The sequence below is a fragment of the Sciurus carolinensis genome, chromosome 4, assembly GCF_902686445.1.
Source record: "Sciurus carolinensis chromosome 4, mSciCar1.2, whole genome shotgun sequence".
In the NCBI taxonomy this organism is placed as follows: domain Eukaryota; kingdom Metazoa; phylum Chordata; class Mammalia; order Rodentia; family Sciuridae; genus Sciurus; species Sciurus carolinensis.
Window position 1 is genome coordinate 169542437 of NC_062216.1, and position 9669 is coordinate 169552105.

General features: G+C 48.7%; 1 long non-coding RNA gene across 1 annotated transcript; it reads right to left on the reverse strand.

Moving 5' to 3' along the window:
• Positions 1–4205: 4205 nt before the first annotated feature.
• LOC124984020 (uncharacterized) lies at positions 4206–9669 on the reverse strand. The gene is made up of 4 exons (XR_007108515.1): positions 9550–9669; positions 8471–8510; positions 5873–6025; positions 4206–4833 (listed from the first exon to the last, which is right to left on the reverse strand). It is a non-coding gene; the product is annotated as an uncharacterized LOC124984020 (long non-coding RNA).

The window sequence follows — 9669 nt, forward strand, 5'->3', positions numbered from 1 at the left end:
CACAGTGGCAAGGTCATTTGATATCCCCAACAACAAATTGGCCCAAGAGTTCCAATTTCTTGATAGCAGCCATCCTAAGGGATGTGTGGAGGTGTCTCATAGTGGCTGGGACTTGTATTTCCCTAATGACTGGAGATGTCGAGAATCTTTTCATGTGTTGGCTTTCCAATAAAGATTTGTACATCTTTATTGGAAAAATACCTATTCAAATCTTTTGCCCAATTTTTAACTGAGTTGTTTGTATTTTAGGTTGAATTATAGGACTTCTGAAAGTATTCTGGACATGACCTCTTTATCAGGTATGTGGTTTGCAAATGTTTCTCAGGCTCCCTGGGCTGTCCTTTCACTATTGATTGTGTCCTCTGATGCATACATTTTTGTTGCTGGTTTCCTCTTGTCTTTACAGTGCTGAAGATTGAACCCAGGACCCTGCACATGCTAAGCCACGTTCTAACACTGTGCTCCATCCACAGCCTATGCAAATGGTTTTTAATTTTTATTTGCATCTGTTTTTCCTTTTGTTGCCATGCTTTTGGTGTCATGTCCAAGAAACCACTACCAAATCCAATATCATAAGGCCTTTCTCCTGTTTTCTTCTAAGTTTTATAATTTTAGCTCAGGGTGGGGGTCGGGCACAGGTGTGCAAGGTTGTGGACTCAACAACGCCAGCACTGGGGAAAATCGCTTACATCTAGGTCTTGGATCCATTTTTAGTTATAAGAAACAAGGTAAGGGTCCAATTTCATTCTCTCACATGTGGACATCCAGTATTCCCGTCTTGCGGAAGTCCGTCCTTTCCCCCTCTAAATGGTCTTAGCACTTTGTCGAACATTATTTGACCTTATGCATGCAAGGGTTTATTTCCGGGCCGTCTCCTGGATTGAGGGGCCAGTGTGTGTCAGGTACAGCATTTCAGAGGGAGAAGACAAAGGCTCTAGAGCTGTACGGTGGGGACGGTTGCACAATGACCATGAACTTAATAGCACAGATTCTACACTTAAGTGGTTAAAAAGATAAATTGTATGCTATGGATATCTTACTACAATTTTTTTAATTTAAAGGAAAAAGAAAATCACAACATTTTCAGATAGGCAAAGGCTGGACTAACTTGTAGCCAGAAGACACTCCAGGAAATACTAAAGATCTTCCTTCAGATTGGAGGGAGCGGCACATCCACACAGGCAGTAAGCATGCCCGAGAACGCCAAATACAAACCACCACTGCAAGCCCATGACCCCGGCAACTCAGGAGGCTGAGGCAGAAGGACCTCAAGTTCAAGGCCAGTCTCCGCGACTTGGGAGACTCTGTCTCAAAAAATAAAAAGGGCTGGGGATGTGTCTCAGGGGTAGAGTGTCCTGGGTTCAGTCAAAGGGAAAGGAAGGCCAAAAGGGCAAAGGAAGAAAAGGATAGAATATTTAAACATAATTAATCAGAGCAACACAAAAAAGGAGGAATAAAAGAATAGAGGGTATAAACAGAACAAAGAGTGGGACTAATTAAAAGTAACCACTTCAATAATTACATTAAACACAGATGGAATAAGCATCTAATTAAAAATCAAAGATTGTCAGACTGGATGAAAAAGGAAGACTCAGCCAGGCACAGTGATGCACACCTGTAATCCCAGTGGTTCAGGAGGCTGAGGCAGGAGGATCACAGGTCTGAGGCCAGTCTCATCACCTTAGTGAGGCCCGGTCTCAAAATAAAAAATAACTTGAGATCTTCCCACCTCAGCCTCCTGAGTCACTGGGATTATAGGCATGCACCACTGCACTCAGCTAGGAATTGGATCTTAAGTGCAATGAAGAGTGGGGAGAGCATTTTAAAAGGACGGCAGGATTTGACTTAAATTTCAAATAAATCAGTCAGGCTGTTGTGTGAAGAATCATTTGGGCATTATAAGAGAGGAATCAGGGAAACAAAAGGAAACTGCTGTAGGTTTGCAGGCAAGGGACAGTGATTCTGTCCGAGTAGCTGGGAACAGTATATTTTGGATATCTTAGATACAGAATGAACAAGCCTTTCACTTTATACACAGTTCTTTGTTTTTTTTTCTTTTTTGGTACCAAGTATTGAACTCAGGGGCACTTAACCACAGAGCCACATGCCCAGCCTGTTATTTTTTATTTTCAGATGGGATCTTGGTAGTTGCTTAAGGCTTTGAATTTGCAATCCTCCTGCCTCAGTCTCCCGAACTGCTGGCATTACAGGCCTGTGCCGCTGTGCCCAGGACTTTAGGCACAAGTTCTGACCCACAAAGACTTGAATGTTCTGCCTGATACTAGTCACTGGGTTTAGGTTTGCTGCTTGGGTTTAGATTTGCAGCACAGAGGGCTTCAGACATGGATTTGAATTCTGCTAGGTCACTTAGTCACTGTGTGACTCCTACGAGTCCTGTGATATCCCCTCACCTATAAAACGAGGATCCCAAAACAGCTCAAAGGGCAGTTGTGAAAGTGAAGTAACCTGGTGCAGGAACAGGCTTTGCACCGCTGAGCAGGTGCTCGGTGACTACCTCACACCTGCTCAGCGTCCTGCGCTGAGGAGCTGCTGGACATCTTCCCGTTCACCCCGCGGGAGGACCGGCAGCAGTTCTTTCTCTGGCCTCCCTGCTCACAGTTCCCATCTGCTCCAACCTGTCCTCTAGCCTGCTGCAGGGCCTGACCTACGGCATAAATCAACTGTGCCCTGGACTCCATAAGTGCTGTCACGGCCCCACTGCCTGCGGGTTACATCCTGACGACCTTGGCTCCTCCACGCTCAGAACGCCTGCCTACGCACCAGCCCTTCCACTCGCTAGCCAGTGGCCATCCAAACCATTTTTGGCCCCTTGGGCAAACCGTTGTTCCCTCTTACAATGCTCTGGCGATGCTCTTCCCTCTGCCTGAAGTGCCCTTTCCCCGCATCGCCTCATCGCCCGTCTGTCACTCAGATGACAGTCCCTCATCTGTAAGACACAGCTCAAGCAGCATTTACCCCGGCACGCCCACTGCCCGCCCCGGATCAGGGCTGCTCGCTCCTGAGTGTACACAGCCCACAATTCCAATGGCGCCCAGGACCCCTGGGCAGAGGCCGTCACCACAGCTGTGCCGCCCAGGCCCCTCCGCCCACGGGAGACAGCCCATAAATGAATGCAGAGCCAGGCAGGTGCGGACCCTCGCCAACGTGCCTCTTCAGGGGCGTCTCTTTAGTCCCCTTCAGTGAGCTTCTGGGGAGGTTTGCAGGGGTTGGCTTGTTTTGTGGTGCTGGGGAGGGAACAGGTCCTCCCGCGGGCGTGCTGGGCAAGTTGCTACCACCACGCACACACCCAGCCCTGGGGAGGTTTGCCTCCTGACGGCTGGGAGAAAGGGCTTTGGGACCAGAAGGCAATACACTGGAATGCCAGTTCACCACCCGCTCCCTGTGTGACCCTGGCATGCTGCTACTTAACCTATGACTCACTTCCTTCATTTGTAAAATAGAAATGATAATAAGCTCATAGGGCTGTTGCAAGGATCAAAAGAGGTTATTTACATGATGTGCTCAGCTGAGCGCCTGGCACAGTTAAATGCTTAATAAACTAACTTTTAAAAACTGCAAAAACCGGGCTGGGGTTGTGGCTCAGTGGTAGAGCACTTGCCTAGCATTTGTGAGGCCCTGGGTTTGATTCTCAGCACCACACATAAATAAATAAATAAATGTCCATCAACAACTGAAAGAAAAAAAAAGTGCAAAAAGCCAGGCATAGTGTCACATGCCTGTAATCCCAGAGGCGTGCAAGTTCAAAGTTAGCCTCAGCAATTTAACAAGGCCCTAAGCAACTCAGCAAGACCCTGTCTCAAAATAAAAAAAAAATAAAAGGACTGGGGATGTGGCTCAGTGGTTAAGTGCCCCTGGGTTTAATTCCAAGTACCAAAATAATAATTTTTTAAAAACCTGATCCAGGAGTTCTAAATTCAAGTCCAGTGTTTTTCACATATTTACCAAGTCCGAGGAGAAGGGTCATATTTATGAATAGGCATAGCTTTGGCAGGTTTGGGGGCTGGCATTTAGAGAAGAAAATGGTTTCTTTGCTGCTCGGGGGGGTTGAAGCAAGAGGATGACTTGATGAATGTTAGCCTGGACAGTTTGACAAGACCGTCTCAAAATAATGTTTTTATTGTTTGCTCTATTTAGTCATACATGACAGCAGAATGCATTTTTTTTTTTTTTTTTTGCGGTGCTGGGGTTTGAATCCAGGGCCTTGTGCTTGCAAGGCAAGCACTCTACCCAACTGAGTTATCTCCCCAGCCCAGAATGCATTTTGATTCATTGTACACAAATGGGGTACAACTGGTGGTACACCATGTAGTCGCACCATTGGTGCCATCATACACATGCAGAGGGTTGATGTCTTTCTCTGTCCACCATCTTTCCCACCCCTCAAAATAAAAATTTTAAAAAGGGCCGGGGAGGAGGCTCAGTGGTAGAGCCTTGCCTAGCATGCAGGGGGTGGGGCTGGGTTCAGTCCCCAGGAGGCAGACAGGAAGGGAAGGAAGGAAGGAAGGAAGGACACAGTTCTCTGGAATCCTTTGCTCTAGAATGTCCACTCTAAATCATTAAGGAAGGAGACAGGCTGGACTCAGCCATGAGCCTCCACTTGGCAGCATTAATTCAAAAAGGCCGCGGCAGCACGATAGCTGTCTGGTAGCCAACACAACAGTGCGAGTTTTTTCCCAACAGCTAGATGTGAGTAGGGATGCATGGGTTGTAAACGGGAGGTGGCTCACGGCTCCGGTCGCTTCCTCCCCATCATCAGGCACATCTGACAGATGCGGCTCTTAATCTGTAGGCTGCCCAGTCACTGCTGCCCTCCTGCAAGGGAGCACCAGGGTTGACTTACAAAGCTGGAATCCTGAGTGTATCTGTAAAGTGTAAACATTACTTGGCGAAGTTTCTAACCACGATTCAGGTCAACGAGACACTTTTGCAGCCCATATGAGGCTCCAGTTTGCAACACTCTTAAAAAGAAGTTTTTAGGAAATGGAGGCCAGGGCAAGCCATCAACGTGAGTGCTTCCAACAAGCTAGTCTTCCTCACCCGGTGCCTGTGTGCACAGTGGCGTAAGCCTGTCTACCTTCACCTTCTCCGCAGTCGACAACACAGCTGCTACTCTTTTTTAAACCTGCACTCAGCATGCTTTGGTGCAAACAGAAGAAAATTCTGCTCAGTCTTCACAGCTCAGCTCAGGTGGAAGCTCCTCCGGCACGTCTCCTCTGATCCTAACGTTCACTGTGCACTGTAGTAATGACCGCATTATAGGCACATACTCCATGCCAGTCCGCTGTATTTTGCCTATAAAACCCCACCTACTCCTCACAGCATGCCTATGAGGTAGGTACTGCTACCATCCCCACCTTACGTAAGACGAGGTGACTGCCCGAGATCACACTACAGGGAAGCTAGCATCATCTTAATCGTGTTTATTTTTTTGTACTGGGGATTGAACCCAGGAGTGCTTTATTACTGAGCTACATCCTCAGTCCATTATTTTTTTTTTTTTTTTGGGCGCTGGGGATTGAACCCAGGGTCTTGTGCTTACAAGGCAAGCACTCTATCGACTGAGCTATCTCCCCAGCCCCCTCAGTCCGTTTTTGACATAAATTTCTGTAGTTGTAGACAGACACAATACCTTTATTTATTTGTATGTGGTACTGAGGATGGAACCAGTGCTTCGTACATGCTAGGCAAGCGTTCTACCACTGAGCCACAACCCCAGCCCCTCATCCATTTTATTTTTACTTTAAGATAAGCTCTTGCTAAATTGCTGAGGTTAGCTTCAAGCTCTCAATCCTCCTGCCGCAGCCTCCCAAGATGCTGGGATTACAGGCAGGTGCCACCACACTAGGCTTACCTTAGTCACTTAGTGCACTGTGGCACTAAATACTTGTGGGTGGATGGATGGATGCTGCCCCATAGGCATCATGTATGTGGCATTCTCTGAAGGGTGATCTTGACCACACAGGTGTTTGTTCAACTGCCATTCTATGCCTCAGACCTGCTGGCTCTAGACATGAACAGATCAGGGTTAGAGGGCTCACGTCTGGGGCAGGTGCCAGATATGTACAAATAATAGCACTGTCATTTGATTTTGCTTGGAAAAGTCAGGGATAGCTTCCTGGCAGAGTCCAGTCTGAGCCTTTAAGCTTCAAAGAAAGCACATGCTCCGCCAGCAGGTGAGGACAGGAAGGAGAGCCCAGGCAGAGAGGCGGCTCGTGTAGAGGCACCAGGGGACTGAGCCTTTAACCAAAGATCGGCTGCCAGCTCTAAACGTAACATGCAGGGCACGTTGAGAGTGGCTAGGGGGGAAGACAGCATCTTGGTGCCCAGGACTTTGACTGCATAGGTGTTGGGGAACCAAAAGGAGATTTTATTTGTGTATTTATTGGTACTGGGGATTGAACCCAGGAGAGTTTGACTACTGAGCCAGATCTCCAGGTCTTTTTTGTATTTTATTTAGAGAGAGATAGGGTCGCATGAGTTGCTTAGGGTCTTGCTAAGATGCTGAGGCTGGCTTTGAACTTGCAATTCTCCTGCCTCAACCTCCCAAGCTGCTTATTTATTTATTTATTGACTAACACTGGGCATTGACCCCAAAAGCACTCTATCACTGAGCTGCAACCCCAGATAATTTTCTTTTTATTTATTTACTCTGGAGTTAGGGTTAGAACCCAGGGCCTCATGCATGTTAGGCAAGTACTCTACCATTAAGCCACATCCACAGCCCTCCCAGACCTTTTTATTTTTTATTTTGAGAGAGGGCCTATGTTGCTGAGACTGGCCTCAAACCTGCAATCCTCCTGCCTCAGCCTCCCAAGCTGCTTGGATTACAGGCCTGTGCTACCACACCCAATAAAAAGTTTTACTGGGGGGGGGGGGCAGTTTTACTGAGGTATAATTTAGGACCATGATATTCATCTCTTCTATGAGAACAATTCAATAATTTTTAGTTAATTTAGAGTTGTGCAACCATCACCACAATACAGTTTTAAAGATTTCAATCACCCCAAAAAGATCCCCTCTGCCCAGCAACCAGGAGCTGCTTCCTGTCTCAATCACATGCCATCCCACTCACAGCAGAAAGAAAAGAAAAAAAAAAAAAAATCAGAGTTCTCTTTTTAAAAAGTCCCTCCGAGCGTGGAGGTTGGCGAAGAGGGTTAATAACAGGGAACGTGTCACTCTTTCCCTCCCTGCTCAGGTTTACCCAGCTCAGGGCCTTTCGATAAATACACCGTCAATCAGCTGTGTGGCTGTCAGAAGGTCCACCAGATGCTTTTCAGAATGACACCTAATTGGTCCAAGTGTGACGGAAATCGCATTAAGCAAGGCTCTACGCCGTCGTTACAGGAAACCTGTGGTGTCTTTAGATCTGTCATCAGAGGAGAACAGGCTCAGGGTCCACACTGGTGTCCTGCCTCCCTCCTTCTGAGATCTCAGGACTGTTAAGGGAGACACTGCTTGAACCCCACAGTACCGCGTGACTCAGGGGGGAGGTTGTTGGTGTCCCTGTGGGTTTACAAATGCTTATCTCCCTGTTCTGTGTAAGGCAATGAGTTATTATTTTTTTTAATGCTTGTTAACTGGTTTTAAAGTGATCAGCTGGAGTGAGCAAAAGGCAGGGTGGGTTATCATGAGGATTAAAAAAAAATTCAGGGCTAGGGCATAGCTCAGTTGTAGACTACTTCCCCAGCACCTGCAAGGCCTCGAGAGCAATCCCCTGCACTGCACAAAATGAGTCAATAAAAACAAATTAGGGCTGGGGATATAGCTCAGCTGGTACAGTGCTTGCCTTGCATGTACAAGGCCCTGGGTTCAATCTCCAACACTACAAAAAAATTAAAATAAAAAAATAAATTCAGAGCTGGACCTAGCGGCACACACCTGTGATCCCACCTACTCAGGAGGCTAGGAGGCTGAGGGAGGAGGATCCCTTGAGCCCAGGAGTTTGAAGCTAGATCCCACCTCAAAAAAAAAAAAAAAAAAATCAAAAGCACCAAGCACGAGATGTTCGATAAATATTTGTTGATTCAGAACTGTATCAACAAGGTGAAAACTGGGTTTTCTTGGCACCTCCAGAGCTGGTTTACCTAACTCTCCTGAGTTTCAATCTCCTCATTCTAAAAAGGATAAGAACTCCTCCTGCCTTTTAAGTTTGTTTAGAGGCCACAGGGTAAGTCCCGCATCTAGCACACATCAGCCATCAGGGGGTCAGCTGGTTTCTCTTTCACAGTTCTGAGGACTGGGTGGGGGGCATCTCCCGATACACTGTCAGTATTTATGGGGGTGCACACTTCTGTGTGTAATAAAAACACCCTCCTACAAAATGTGCATTTGATAAGCACCTGCCAATCAGCTTTCTACATCCAGAAATTACATCACCAAATTAACTGTCATTATTTCATAAACAAACAATTCTGGTTCTTTTAACTGACACTTCAAAATCCCTACTTACTTTTCTCATGTTCCTTCGAATAATTTTCTAGGAGGTAGACCTGTCAATAGGAAGGACAAAAATTATTATTTATCACCAGTACTATGTTAATTAGAAAATCCAAAACACTCAGTTGGCATTTTCAGAATTAAATCATTCCTATCCAAATTTCCTCCCAGTTTTGATTCTGCCTAAAGAATAGGCAGAATCAGTTGGAGGAAGAAATATTTAAAAAATAATGAAAACTGCGTGGTGCTGTGTGTTGCTGGGATACGGTTGTTGGTAGCTGGAGGTGGGCAGATCCAGCGAGGTATCCTAACTTAAACCAGGAACCAGGAGATCACTGGACGAATCTCGGTCTGGGAGTTTAATGTCCTCCAAGGCAGTTGGTGCCCCATGAACCATCTGACCCATTCATCAATCCAGGTCACTAGTCTCTGAACTAATAAACCCCTCGAGGACACAGTCTCTTCATCTGTAAAAAGTAGGCAAATAAAGGTCTCACTCGGCGAGTTGGCCGTGAGGAACTAACTCTGCCACCGCAAGTCAAAGGGCTTTCCAAGTGCAAAGCTCGACTTACAGACGACTTAGGAGGTGGCACCGAAGGCCTGTCAGCGGCGGAGGAGGCGGGCGCGCTCAAGATCAAACGCCTTCCAGGTTCTCAACAGCTAAAGCGCCCAGGCGCTCCGCTGTCTCGCCCGGGGACTGTCCGGCTCTCAAAGCCCGGCTTAAGGCCACCCGCTCAGCCTAGCGCAGTGCCGCGTTCGCACGCCAGCTCGGACGCCCGCGGGGAAGGCTGGAACCGCGCCGGCCGCCTGGGCGCTTCTGCCGGCGGTTACCCTGCCGGCCAGCCGCCCGCACCCCTCCCCGCCTCCGCCCGCGCCTGGGCTGCAGCCGGCCGCGGACGGCGAGGCTCGCTCGGTGCCCATTGCTCCGGCCCAGCGCAGTCCCCGCCCCTCGGCGGGACCGAGACCCAGCAGGCTCCGCCGTCCGCCGCCCCGACCCCCGGGCCAGCCCAGGCGGCGACCCCTCCGCCCGCGCCCAGCCGGGGGTCCCCGGGTGTCGGCGCCCCGCGCCCCGCCTCCGCGGCCGCCACTGACCCCGCAGGCTGGACCCGGCCGTCCAGCAGTCCCGGCGCACCCGCCCACGCTCCTGCCCGCTCCCGCCGGGCCCGCCGGGCAGGGGCTGCAGCCTTCCAGCCCGAGGGCGCCGGGCGGGCG